Raw genomic sequence first — 14,366 nt, forward strand, 5'->3', positions numbered from 1 at the left:
GGAATTTCGTTTATTGTGATGTCAATCTCTACTGGTAACCTGTATTCCACGTGGAATTAAATCACAGTAGGGCATGCATTTATTGCGTTCCGATTTATAGCTGCAGTCTCTTTAAGCTTGTCTCTCAATGCAGGTGCTATAAGCCTCTACGGCAGACGCATACTTATGTATTGTAGGGTTATGAATGCATACATGGGGAGGAGAATGCTGTAATAAAACTATTTTAAGATATTCTTAATCCTTTATAATGGTTAAATGTGTTTGCATTTCAAAATTGTGTTATTCTTGCTTCAAAGCAGCATAATCTTGGGCACACTTTGCGCGTATTTTACTAACGAAATTCAGTCTCACTGAAACGAAATATAGCCCTTAAAATTTCCCGCCTTTTTCACTGAGATTAATATATCAAAGGGGGTACGTCGGTCCTCTTGTTGTAAATAACTCTTACCACGATCGAAACGACACCCCAAAAACCCAAACTTCTCCCCATTCTCTTTAAAAAGGTTATTTATACCCTTCGATAAAAACACCCCGGTTCACTGGTTCACTCGCAACTTACGTTTCGCCGGAAGCCAAATAAATTTTTCACGGCCAAGAGACATTTCTTTCTCTGTAGCGACACGGCTTTTAATTATTTCAATCCCTTACAGTTAGTTAAATTGCAACTCGAACAAAAAAACACATTGAGCATTTGTTGAAATCCAATACGTCTTAAGAAATGAAAAAAATCAAATTTAGAAAATAACCACCTGCTCTGTTATTGCGTGTAAGGTATTATTATAATTAGTTTATTTCGTAAACCATCATGTTCCTCGATGCAAACAGTATACAGGGTGTTTCTGATAAGTCTGTGTTCTTTGGGTCAATCTGAGGGTGAGTTACGGAGATATGAGCTCATCAACACAAGTGACAATTCATGGTAGACTCATCCCTGTATATCTTGGAGGGACATAGCGTGTTCTTGGTTGCAACATGAAGGAATTTTTCTTTTCAAATCGTGTTTTCAAATTGCGATCGTGAGAACTGTATATTGTTACGCGAGGTTAAGAAATCATCAACAGCTAGGGATGCAAACGGTAACTGAAGCGTACCTATATCAACCTCATCAGTTCCCCGATGACCACTGTATCTCCGACATACTATAGCGCAGTGTTTCCCATGAAGAGCATTCCATGGAATGGTATGGGTTTACCATGTCGTGCGACGGTGTACGCTTTCAACCGCGACTAATGACAGTGTCTCTTGAGTTTTTCCAAGCCGACCTTTTTTTATCCAATTGAGAAGATGTTGGTGGAGACGCGGATGCTCTTAAGTGTCCATCCTAATAAAGATTCTTTCGTTCGAGTTAGTTTTCGTTCGCAGCAGGAACTTAGAAGAATGTTTCGACTCAAAAGGGACGTTGAAACAACGCCAGAATACGTTTTGTTCCATTGTATTTTTATGTTTAGGTAATGACTTACACAATCCCTTTTTAATATAATTGTAAAAACGCTATATAGGGGTAGTGATTATTTGAAATGGTATATTGGCACTGCTTTACTGGTGGTGAGATGTTGAGAAGTTTTGGCGCCATGTTTTTTGTTTTGTTGTAGATGTAATAGAGTTCGGAAATCACTGTTGTAAACCAAAATTAGTTACGCTCTGTTGAATGTAGACCCATTGTTCAAACAAGATTTAATTTTCAACTTTTTCTTCGTTCGAATAACTATACGAATTGTATGAAGGACAGACTACAAGTAAAGGGGTTTCAATATTACGTAATTATTTTGAGTAAGTTTTTGACTGTATATCCGTCAGCTGTCACTTTACGACAATACAGGGAAACTATATAGCGGGGAACATAACGCGTTCTACGCGCAACTCCCTTGCACATTACAATACAGTGAAAACTGTCGGTGACGTCATACCCTTTTATCTCTTACCTCGTTTCTAGCGACCATATTGGATTCCGTTAGCTTTCCCAAACAATTTAGACTATTATACGCGTCAAGTCATGAAAATCCCCTGGTGGTCACGTGGCCTTTGTTATAAAACTTGGAGTTGGGACTAAGTAAACTGTAAACATGACTGAAGGAATCTGTTTCTTAGCTGCGCGGAAAGATGCCAAAAAATTTTCTTTTATGGAGTAGTGTTAGCCGTGGTAACTAGGGGGCGCTATTGAAAAGGAAACTACATATTTTGCTTCTAACGAAGACTCCCACTATATCATCTCCCTGACTATCTCTCGGCTACTATGGGTGTAGGAATTTGACAAACCTTAGGAACGTAAAATATAGTTTCCAATCCGGTCGTATTTTTATGTAATTGAATACCAGTGCCATGATACGTTAGGTTTTCTTTGCGTAGGTGGGTGCGCGTGTTTCAGACTCATAAACAATATAAAAGTATTGGGGAAACTCAGGCAGGCGCGGGAACTTGATTTGATGCTTGGTTGTGTGCGGTATTTCAATCTCTTACTACTACCGAAAAGGTTTCTACGATTTTTCATAGCGTATACCCTAAAGCTTTGCCCTTTCAAACATTAATCCCAGAGGCGGAATAGAGACTCCGAAACCTGCTCCAATATGAGTCACCCGTTTTATATATGTATAAAAAAAATTGTATAAATAATCTCTCCATGGCAAGCAATATTAAAGGAAAGGGTTGGGTTAGTTACTTTTTAATTTTTATTTATTAAAAGGATAATAATGAAGATGTTACCAATTAACTTACGCGCGCGTTAGGTGTGGTATAAACATCATCGCTTAGTGCCAAAAATAAACAAATTTGTGTTTAAGACACTCCCAAAATAAACAAATGTTTTTGATTGGCAGATACGTAAATGGCTCACTATTATTATTAAAGCCAAGAACTCATATAATATCTAGGCTTAATTGCTTATATCTTGGACACGCATAGTTCAATCAATATCCACGCTCAGTGCATAAAATTATATGAGTTACCTTTTCCTTTAGTTAGGGGACAAAAATGGCAAAACGAAAAGATATGGTAGTTAGAAACTAGTTTATTCAACGTTATTCTTAGTTCATGTTTTGAACAAGTTATAGTCTTTCATTACTCATTAGATGGGAAATATTTTGCGCCGACTTACTTATCTAACGTCATTTTGAAGTGAATTAATTAATGAAAAACCGTCTTCCTATGAGACAGACCCCAATACGATAGATAAGTTTGCGGTATCACGCTTGGCTCCAGCCCTATCTGAAGAAATTCATCTGGATTATGTAGAGCTGGAAGAAGAACCTTCAAGACTTCTTCATGATTGAGAAAATTTAACCATGTAGGGACTAGAGACTAGGGGTGATTCAACTTGGTTAATCCCTTAAAACGCAATCACAGGATGTTGGGTACACGTACATAGCTGTTGGAACTTGGAGCATGTTGGGTTGGGGTGTGTTAAGCCTCGGTGAAGTAGAAAAAACCATTCTTCAAGATGTCGCGAGGCCGCGAGGTATAAATTAGAAGGGCGAAGAAAATGTTTCCAACTAGGCCTAAGAATTAATCTTTCCCTTTTCGTATCGTCTGAAGCGTTTCTAAGCCTAATATCCTGAACTAGGGATGGACAAGGCTTAACTAAATTGTTCATTGTACAAAAAAGGCCTCAATCTATTCATTTCCCCTGTTTGTTTTTCAAATATCTCGCTGTATTTTTCAGCTGACCCCAATCGGAATTGTACTTTAGTATAGATTTCCCATGTGAAATACAGTAATAACATAAGTATAATTCGTAAGTTGCTCTGGTTACTGAGAGCTACTCATGCACCATTGCACTGTGACGCAGGGTATAGATTCTTGTGAGGCGTTGTCAAAGGCTTAGTACCAGTAAATAGAGAGGTGGATTGTAAAACGGGTTGTAGTCATTTCTCGTACAATTCTCGATATAGCATTGCAGATACATGAAAGAGTCACACTTACGGAATATATAATATAAACTTATGGTTTTAATTAAAACGTAAATATGCTAATTATATGCAGGCTCTCAATCCATTTCCGGTGCTTCTTTCCGTCGTTTTTAACAATGAAATCGAAAAAATTCCTGTTTTAGGTGGTATTACATCTCATGCAGAGAAGTACACATATATTATATCTGTAAAAATACTAGACTATGTATTGGAGTTTAAGTTTTGTTGTTTTAAAGTTTGGACGGTGCGGTGTCATTGCTTGATTTAGTCACGGTCACATAAACTGATAAGCAATCTAAATGATTAAAATAGTCGGAACTAGTTTTATTTTTAATTAATATTCGAAAAACGTTGAGCGTCTTGGGAACTTAAATGAATTTTCGCGCCCACCTTTTTCGTTAGAAGATTTAATAAGAGAATAAACCCACTAAAGACTAAAGGACCCTATTGGCTAAACAGAAAGTAAAAATAAGAGATAGTAAATGCAGACCGATTTATCATTTCGGGGAAGATTCAGAAGTAAGTTTATTTCTTTCTTCCAAGCACGTAATGATACAAGAGGTTTTCGACCGCACGCCATTTCGTATTAGACTTAGCATCATGCGAGCCAAGTTTTATTTCTGATACGAGATTATACCATTCGTTAAGGCAGGGGATTAGCCGCTATGATTCAATAGGGTCCCTGCCTTTGATTATGGTTTATTTTAAGTATGAAAATTTTGTCAGACTTATTTCGTGCCCTTAAACAAATTTTTGTATCTTGATAAAGGTGGTCTAATCGCGTGACAAATAACAAACAATTGCGTTATTATTATTAAGTATTTTAATTTTAATTATGTGTATGGGTTATTGATAAGTGCTTATTTTAAACTGCCACTTGTTTATTTGGCTGGTTTTTGCCCTAGCCTATCTTGTTTGTTAAAAAAAATGATTTAGAATAATAAATAGTGGATGCCAGATCGAGTTTTAATTTATAGTCTTTTGTTGAAATGGCGACAACCAAAAGTAATTTCGTGTGACATTACACCTCTTACAATTTTTAAAGGGCATTAAGTTTCAAAATTGAAACCAAGGCTTAACGAATTTTAATGTAATCGAAAAGCACGTGATATTAAGAACTGTGAAAGCGCGCGAAATCTTCTCAAAAAATTAAAACTATATTTTATACTCGCGCCTGCTAACGATTAATGTCGAGTTTATTTTATCTTATAGTGCCAATTTTGTGAATTAATGATGCCTTTGGACACCTGGATTTACGTGTGACAGATCTATCAGGAGATATACAAATTTTGGGTGAGTTTAAGAATGTTTTTTAATTATAGTTAGTGCGTAATTTTAGGAAATAGTTTAGACAGTTGTATGCCGTGTGTGGAAACGTTTCAATAGTCAGGTTAGGTTTAACGAGATACTAAAACCAGAGAATAAGAATGGGTAAGAGCATTAGAGGGTGTCCAATCAATCCTGACCACTGTGAGGGTCAGTTTGAGGTCACATACCCTCCCATCCAAGACCAACTCTCAATTGCTCTTTCCTCAGCTCATCATCCTAAAAATTCACCTTTGTATTTACCGATGGTAATCTATCACCGAACTAAGTATTTTCTATCAAAAATTGTAATTTTATTCTGGTTTTTAAGTCGGGTTCGTTTTCAGTCGGGTACAGGTAATTTAAGAAGTGTTTATCTTTAGCGACGACGACTTATTTCGCGTGGGGTGTAATTCGATAGTTCTTCATCCCGAGATCGTGTTTCCCTAGCTTTCTTATCTCCAGGCCTAGTTAGAAACCTTCCAAATTTACGTGAATACCGATCAGAGAGAGAGAGAGAAAAAACTAAATACAAATTAATAAAAGGTACGGATTTTAAAAATCTGACACTTTTTGATAAAAACCATAAAACTTGAACCACTTTTCCTATCCCTTATACCCTAATTGCGATTCCACCTGAAGGAACCAATTCGGAATATATAAAATATTTTGAATTTATAACTAAAAGGAAACGTGAATCAAAATCGTAATTCGATACTAACTTCACACGGAATTTAGAAATGATCTTTGCAAACTGTATATTTTTACCAACTGCCATAACTGAATACATAGTTTGCAGACCAGGAGGATACACATCATTTACACAAGGAGGCCTGACTTTAAGACTCCACCAGTGACTCTGGCCTCCATGTGTAACGTTTCATATTTTCTTTGAAGTATTATTTAAAAAAATGGCTTTTTGTATCAAACTTAATAGTTTAGTGAGATAGTATCAGTTAGGGGTTATTTTTCAATTCAATTTTTCATTTCTTGTTTTATTTTTCAATTCCGGAGCTCGAGGATAAGAAATAATTATTTCGGTTTTTTTTTATGATAAATTATTTCAAAAATACTTATAACAAGATTGATTCATCGAAATATGTTTTCACATGCTTGAAAATTAATACCTGAGGGTTAATTTTCTTATTTTATTTTTTTTTCTATTTAATTCCAATGTCAAGAATATTTTTCCACGTTAACCTTTTTTATCTAAGGCGAAATATAAAAAATTGTTTCACTGTCATTGCCGCAATGAAAAAAGAAAAAAAGCAGGTTATCGTCTTTGAAAGAACTCGTTGATTTTTCGTTCCGTTTTCCATTTGTAATTGTAACCATGAACTTATACTACTCCGAGCTGGTTTATAGCACCCTTACTTACAAATATTCTGGGACAGGGGAAATATAGAGGAGATGGTTGAGAATACATCATATTTCATATCAAGCCCCCCTAGATTAATATGAGTGTAACGTAGGCAATACCAGAAGAGATATGAGACCAGAAGTACTGAGCTAACCAAATTCTTCACTCGGCGAAAGTGAATATTCTTGATAACACACCAACGGTTGGCCCTCTAGTAGCGGTTTCTGAATTTTCCGTCCAAAACGTGAGACGCTCGTGGCGGTAGACGGCCGAACTAGATTCAAGGAGCCGCGTCCGTGTTCCACGGCTTTAGGTTGAGGGGAAGGGGGTAGGAAATGTTTTTGGAACTAGACCAATTTTTTTCTGTAGGCGCGTGGGAAGCGGCATAAAATCCTCAAATTTGTTCACTAGTGCCAGGATCTACTATCAATGCTAGAGCCCTTCACTTCTAGTCTCATCTCACTTCTGGCAATGCGTATTTCGAAAATGAATAGTGTTTATTGTTTCTCAGATATTTATAAAAATTAAAATAGTTTTTTTTAGGTTAAAATGCAATTGTAGGAAATCGCGGCGTTAGTGACATTACAGCCTTACCCTAAAATCGCTAGAGAAACTTTCGCAACCATCTAATCTAGTAGGTGACATTCCCGGGGAGCTGGGATTGGGAGTTGAACCGCGCCTTTTTACAGAGAGCGGGAGAGAAGCGATTTTAATTGGCAGATCAGATGAGTGGAACTTTAATTATCGCTGGCAGTTACCCGTCAGCTATTGCACCCGGGCCCCTTTCAGCTCTCGGCACGTATATATAGCTAGCTCTAAACCTCCAAAGGATTGAAGGCTTGAAACTTGTACGCGTACATGATTTGAGAAGTTTTGGAAAAAGAAATAAGTAAGCTTTGATTTTCGAAATGGATTTACACCAGGTTTTATCGCTAGATGTTTTGACCCTTACTCAAAAATAGTTGCTTTTTCGGCAGCTATAAAGTTTTAGGGAAGTTCTGGAGATTGAGACCGAAAACTGTTTTGTATAGCACGGGCAATTTCACGCTTCGAAGTCTGTTTAAGATGAAAAATGAACCATTTCCATGAAAGAAATGTGTTATAAATTTCAGTATCGGTGTTATTTTTTAAGGTGTGAAGGATACTAAGGCAGACGCGTACTTGCTCGGGTTTTCAATTGGAATTGTCTATATACGGTCGCGAAGATGAAGGATCATTTGTACTTTGTCCTCGGACGCGTGAGGAAAGGAGCCGAAATGAATCGTTTCTCTACGGTCATTATTTATTTTTACTTTCATACCGAAATACTTCATCTTTCGTAGGTAAGAATGCGGTATTTCGACACAGTCATTCAGGTGTATATTTCTTGCCTTTCTCTTCATTTAAAAGATAACTTGTCAAAGTAAGGGAGACCCTATTGATTGGAAAGGTTTACGCGAAAGTGTTAGCCGGATCTCGTGCTTCCTTCCAGGCGGATTTTTCTTTTTCAACAATATTGTGAGGGGTGGGACAATTCTATCAGATTGTTCTTGAATTGAGTAAAGTTACAGTATAGGAAGAAGACTATTGTCCGATATGTTTTGGAAGATATTTCTCATTGCTGTCATCGCCTCCGCCCACTACTTTGAACGTTGTCAATTTGCTCCAATGTCTTTCTCTTTTTTCTTTGAGGTTGAAAATTTGCCATGGTACCTGCTCTGGTTTAAGGGCGTGTTAGATTCATCCTCTATCAACGAACGCTTTTACAATAGACGACAAAGGTAGCTAAAGTTCTTGTTGAAAGGTAGACAATAGAGACCGCAGACCTATCTGGTTGAGTTTGTCTTCATTTTCAACGTTTGAAAGTAACAATAAAGGTTGCGTTAACGTCAAATAGACTAATTAAGCTCAGAGCGCTGATTGGTATACTGCGTCGCAAATATCGTACTGGACACTAAAACGGATTGCTTTCTATTTGTTTTTGATATGAGTGCTGTTATATCTTCGTGGATTGTGAAGTAACGGGTTTAAGCTCGCTGGCAAATTGCTTACCTGTCTCCGTAGGGGGTTATCACAGCGGGGTAGGGTTTAATTAACGTCTTAATATATGATGGTGTAATTAGTCAAGACTTTTCTTTTGAAGGTTTTCTTTACAGTTATGACATTTTTCTATACGTACACGCGAATTGAAGATTTCTTTTATTGTTTTGCGCTAATTTGGGTTTGACTAAAGAATTCTTGGAATGGTTTTTTTTATATATTGGTTTTAATAACGGGTATAGGCGAGTACCCTGTAATTTACCAAAAAGACAATGGAAGATACAACTAGTTATTGGCGACCATTGGTCTAGCTGTGGATTGCCATGCAAATTAAGAAAACTATGTTTGTCGTACGTGTTTCAATGTTTATATCCAGTTTTAAATTAAATTAATTTATTTTATTTAAAAAATTAATGCGCCCTTAATTAGTTTAGTTTATCGTAGAATAATTGTAGAATCGAGGGGCAAACCACTCCGTGAAATCACGTGGTGTACAGAATTTTTGGGAATGACAAAATCTTGGGTTTACGAAAATCGCAACGTTTAAAAAAATACGTGTTTATAAAAATAATATTTTTAAAATTATACACTGTTAAAATTGCCAGCTTTTGGCCTAAAAATGTTAGGTTGAAATAGTTAGGGAAAAACCTAGCTTAAAATTATTTCGAACTGCGTCATAACCCTGGCAAAATCTCGTGTAGGTATGTCCTTAAGTATAGAATAAAGTGAAACAAGTTCAGTAATTTTTGTAAAAATGTAGCTCATCACGATATATACGAGGAAGCATTGTATAATTTAGTTTGACCCCTATCTGTAAGGGTCAAGAAATTGATTGCGTAGGAATGGCGATGATCTTACCTTGAGGAATTTTTCGATGCGAGGGAGATATTGAGGCCCCTGGTTCCTACACCGCCCTCCACGAGTATAGGCTGGCAACGTGAGAACCTCACAGACGGCCCCCTAAATGTGTAGGAATTCACGCGCTCTGAATACAATATATATATATACAATGGAGGACCATAGGAAGAAAATTGTGCAATATATACCACCACGTCTGGTCTGGACTCTATGGAGTTATATATTCAATGGGGTGTTATCTAACGTACGGTACTGTACAACCCTCCATTGGGTTGAAAAATAGGCCTAAAGGACAAGACATGAACCGGTTTTCTCAGCCTCTCTCCCCTTATCCTTACTATCCCTTGGCCATCCTTCACTATAGGAACCAAAGTCTTCCTTCCGTTTTCATATTGCGTCGCTTTCTAAATACCCTCTCCCAACTTGCCAATTTTTTTTTTTTTTTTCATTCCTGGTTGGTCTCTTGGCACCCAAATCGTCCCCGCATCCCCTAGGGAGTCGTAAAAAAAAAAAAAAATAGGATGGGATGTTGCAGAAGGGTGCACCTCTCTCCGCGTTCTCTCGTTTTGCTCTTGCGCCTCCCTCCGGATGGATAGGGATGGAAGAGATGATCCTGGAGGGATCAGACTAGTCATCCTTGTAGGATATCCTTTACTCTGTATGTACTAAAAACCAACTCGGTGTCTATTTGATGTATTTTTTCATGCAGTATATGTATGTCCCAAGTTTGGGAGGGTTTTTTTTTTCATCCGGTTTTTTCTTCATGTATCACGTGCAACATTAACAGGATTTTTATTTTATTTGAATATATTGGTCAGTTCCAAAGAATTTTTAAGTTTCAAACGTTAACGATATAGAAACGTCGGAATTCAAAATCCACAATCTTGGAGGCAATTTAAAGAAACTTCTCGTAGTAAACGGTGTTTTTTCTACGTTAAACGCTATACCCCTTCCAAAATTGAATTCCGCAATTTTTGATCTAGGATAAAATTTAAGGAAGTGTCATACTTATGAAACATATCTTATAAACTTATGTTTAATATATTTTTGTTAAAGGTTATCATTAATCCGATCTTAATATATAAATATTTTTCTCAAATATTCTCACTTGATGTTTATCTCTTCAAATCTAACGGTTTTCGAAAACCACCCTCTAGATTTTAAGGGTGTGCCCTCACTACAGGTGCTCGTATACTCTTCGAGAGCCAACAAAAAACCCGTTTTTCAATGGGAAATTTATTATGGGCATTCCAAGCCGCTTAAATATTATAATAACATTCCTAGATAAAATTTAGGTCACTAAAACTATATATTATTAAGTTGTTGTACGCTTTGTTTGAGGCGCCTTATATTGGCAGTTGAGTATACGTTGAATATTATAAATAGTTTTGACTTCCTAGGTTAATATATAGAGATTGAATTGAAATGAACCGGGACAAAATACAATATCAAGTCATTGTTCGTATAATCAGGGAGAATTTATTGTGGTCCGTTTATGCTATCCATGCAAACTTGAATTAACTTCTTTGTATTCTTGCGTCTTACACTATCCCTTTATGAGTTCACAGAGCATCCTTTGTAACTCTCAAAACGTTTTAAAGATATTTGGTTCTTTATTTATTTGTTTGTTATAAAAAAGGGGGATAGTTTGTTATGAGGAAATATATCACTCTTGCGTTTACATTTCGTAAAAATAATATTTATTTGATATTATATAAATAATTATTTTTCTATATTAAGAAACGGTTTTTTTTTTTGCTAAATGAAATACAGCCATAAATTTTGACTTTAGCCATTAGTAAATGACCCCCTTAATTTGACTTTAACCATTAGCGAATAGCGATGTGAATCGTGAGCATCAAATAATAACAGTTTATGTTCTCAAATTTCATTCCTAAACTCTAAATTGCTTGTTAAAAAGCTTTTAAGAGGTCCAGTTATGACTTTTTCCCATGGTTTAAATACGAGGTTTTATATAGTTGCTAGCTTTACGAGGGTGTAGTTGCTTCTATGCACGTATTCGTGGAATTTTCCAAGTATTTCTTAGAAGGAAGAAAAAAATTGTATATTTTTGTCGACGGACTCTCCAAATTGATTATGGTACTCTTGGGTTTAATGGACATTTTTGGAGCGGACCCACCCACGCCAAAAAACGTGACGCAAGATGAATGACGTCATTAAGATTAAATGCTTGTACTGTTTTACGTAGTGGGTGTGTTAATGATACGAATAGAGTCACGTGGTACGCGAAAGAATTGCTTTTGAAGGTTTGCTTTGAATTTGACCAAATGTCACTGACACGCGTTGCGCAATTGCACGTAGGTTTTGCGTAACTTCCGGTTGGTTGAAGACCTATCCGGACGGTGTAACCATGTTTAAAAGGACCATGGTACGCTTGGTGGCTTTTAGAACCTCTGGGAATATGGTGGTTTTAGGATGTATTGATGTAAACACAAGCTAGCCTGGCTGGGTTGGTTTAGTGAGAATTTTATGTTTGATCGAGTACATATATGTTTAAGATAGGTAACTCTATTAGCTTTTTCAGTGGATGGCTACCATTATAGGGTGTTAGTTTTCGATATGGTGCTATGGGTGACGTGGGACAATAGACGTATTTGTATTACAGCCAGGAAAAACACGAAATTCTTCTTACACCGCTTTTTCCAGTTTCTCAAGTCTTTATACTGCCTTTCCCACCTTGTTTGTACCTTCTTTTCCCGGCGTTTTGTCGCGTGACACGCTTCCTTCCTTACAACACAAGTTCTGTTCAGATAGCTAGCCACTTTCCAGCCTCCTCCGTGCGCTCGCTCTCCTTTTGACGTCGTTGCAACTCTGGCACCTCGTGCATGCACTCTTTTGCGGGGTAGCTTTCCCGCCAAAACCCCGACGTTCATAGGAGAAGGCGACCTAATGGTTACCTATATATATACACACATACACAAGTCGGATCGATTCTATATCGTGACTCACCAGGCTGGGGTTTGCCGGAAATTTCCTGGACTAGCTGATGGGAGGAGACGGGAAGAAAGAAAAAAGGAGAACGCTCATATGGTATATGGGGAAAAACGATTGCGCTGGCTGTAGTGAATATCGGTGTGTAAAGTCTGAGCTAAGCCTAACCAACTAGAAAAAGAGATCGAAATGAGGATTTATGCTCGAAGTCGGTGGAAGAAGAAAAAAAAAGAAAGAAGTGCGCGAGTGTGGATTCTTTTGACATCCCAGTGACTGATGCGTTCCTAAACCCATAAAGTCTTCTGGAGAATGCACCATGCCATGGGTGCAAGGTACCTTTTTTCTTCTCTGACATTCGTCCCGTTCTATCGACTCTCATTCCTCCATAGTTTATTTTCTCGTTTTTGTGATAGAATAGAAAGTGATCTCTGAATATTTTTCAGATATTGTAAACAAGTTTCTTAATTTTGTAAGATAGTCTTAGTGTAGCCGCCATTTTCCAAGATGGAGGTGAATAATTGTAAAAATCTTTCATGCTGTGTAAGAGTAAAGTCCTAGCTTTGCTATAGAGTGGTGCTGAGAGGGGAGGAGCTACGGAGACGTAAAACGCGGTTAGATGAACAAGTCCGTTTCTTTTTCCACTAGTGTCAGCCTCTCTTTAATCTGTTTCCTCTTCTCCATCTATCTATATAGCATCTTCCTTCTTCCTTAAACCTGCAACTAACCCTCGGCATCCCTTTCCTTATTCTGAAGTTCCTCCAATCTCCCAAATCCCCTCGAGATACAAGGGGTCAATGGAGAAACCGATTGGTTGGCAAACATTCAATTCGATTATCCTCTTATTGGTGCCTCAACGCCGTTACGGATCCATTGTCTTTCTTCTTAAGAGAGTTGGGGATAACGTGATTTTACAGAAGTGACCATTTTTCGTTAAATTTATACGACCCTTTTTGCCGAATTATCTTCCAAAACGATCGCCTTTTAATTGTTCTATTGTAAATTGTTTGGGTTAGTAGTTTTGCAGGTAAAACTTTCTCCTATATATAACCCAGTTTTATGGGCTTGGCTTGGTCCATAGGGATAATTTTCTTACTTTTATAATCCACGTGACCACAACCAAGCGTGACTTTTTTTAAGAGAATGGTAAGATTTCTTTTTTAGCCCGTTATAGATAGACAGATATGCACGGGGTGACACTCTGGAATCGTTAGAGCGCGTCAAATTCAAATTTTTGATTCAATCGCTACGCTTTTTAGTTGTACCGGTTGACTTTCTTTCCCCAGTCTCGAAGATTGTGGCTAAATTAAACTCTTTTTTCATTATTTTCTATGCGGACGTGTCTTAGTATAGAGAATAATATCAAGAGGAGTGAAAGTACCCAGAGTTTTTCGTTCGCAATGTTTGTCGATCTTAAAAGCAGGTTTTAAGTTTGGGTTTCCTCCGTTCAGTGAAGATTTGGTCTAAAAGAAGCTGTGGTTATTATTCTCGCTAGCAGACGATGTATCTTAGTATAGAGAATAGTATGAAGAGGAGTGCGGGTTCACAGAATTTTCAAAGTTCTACTCAAGAGAATCGGGTCAAACTGGAAATTAGACCAAGACATTCTACTAGGAATTAGAAGAACAAAAAAGAATATTACCCAGGTAGACCGCGTCATTCCACTCCTCATGTTGAATAATTCTCTCTGAAAATAGTTGTCACTATTCACTAACGAATCGAGTCCTTAAAATTTAGTTTTGATTTGATTTGCAACATTCCATCCGAGGAAAATAACACTTGTTTCTCAACCACTTTTGTTATCACGCGTCACGCGGTTGGATCTGAAGTTACAGAATTATTTTCCGTTTTCTTTCTCTTGGAGAAGATTACAGGGCAATGTTTGCGACGTATACTCACTCGTGAGGGGTAAGAACTGCTTAAAGACCACCGTCCAGAGGTTCCAGAGCTATAGCCAATAGAGAACGGGTTTG

The 14,366-nt window shown here is 37.3% G+C and overlaps 1 protein-coding gene across 1 annotated transcript in view; it reads left to right on the forward strand.

Annotated features, from left to right (window-relative positions):
• Vang (Strabismus domain-containing protein Vang) overlaps positions 1-14,366 on the forward strand; it is a 40,164-nt gene that overhangs the window by 14,409 nt on the left and 11,389 nt on the right. The window contains exon 2 of the mRNA XM_089865166.1: positions 5,115-5,195. The gene's annotated coding sequence lies outside the window, so the exon portion shown is untranslated. The remainder of the gene's footprint in view (positions 1-5,114; positions 5,196-14,366) is intronic.

The sequence above is a fragment of the Phalangium opilio genome, unplaced genomic scaffold, assembly GCF_054372755.1.
Source record: "Phalangium opilio isolate 3A_F unplaced genomic scaffold, DU_Popi_V2 ptg000014l_1, whole genome shotgun sequence".
In the NCBI taxonomy this organism is placed as follows: domain Eukaryota; kingdom Metazoa; phylum Arthropoda; class Arachnida; order Opiliones; family Phalangiidae; genus Phalangium; species Phalangium opilio.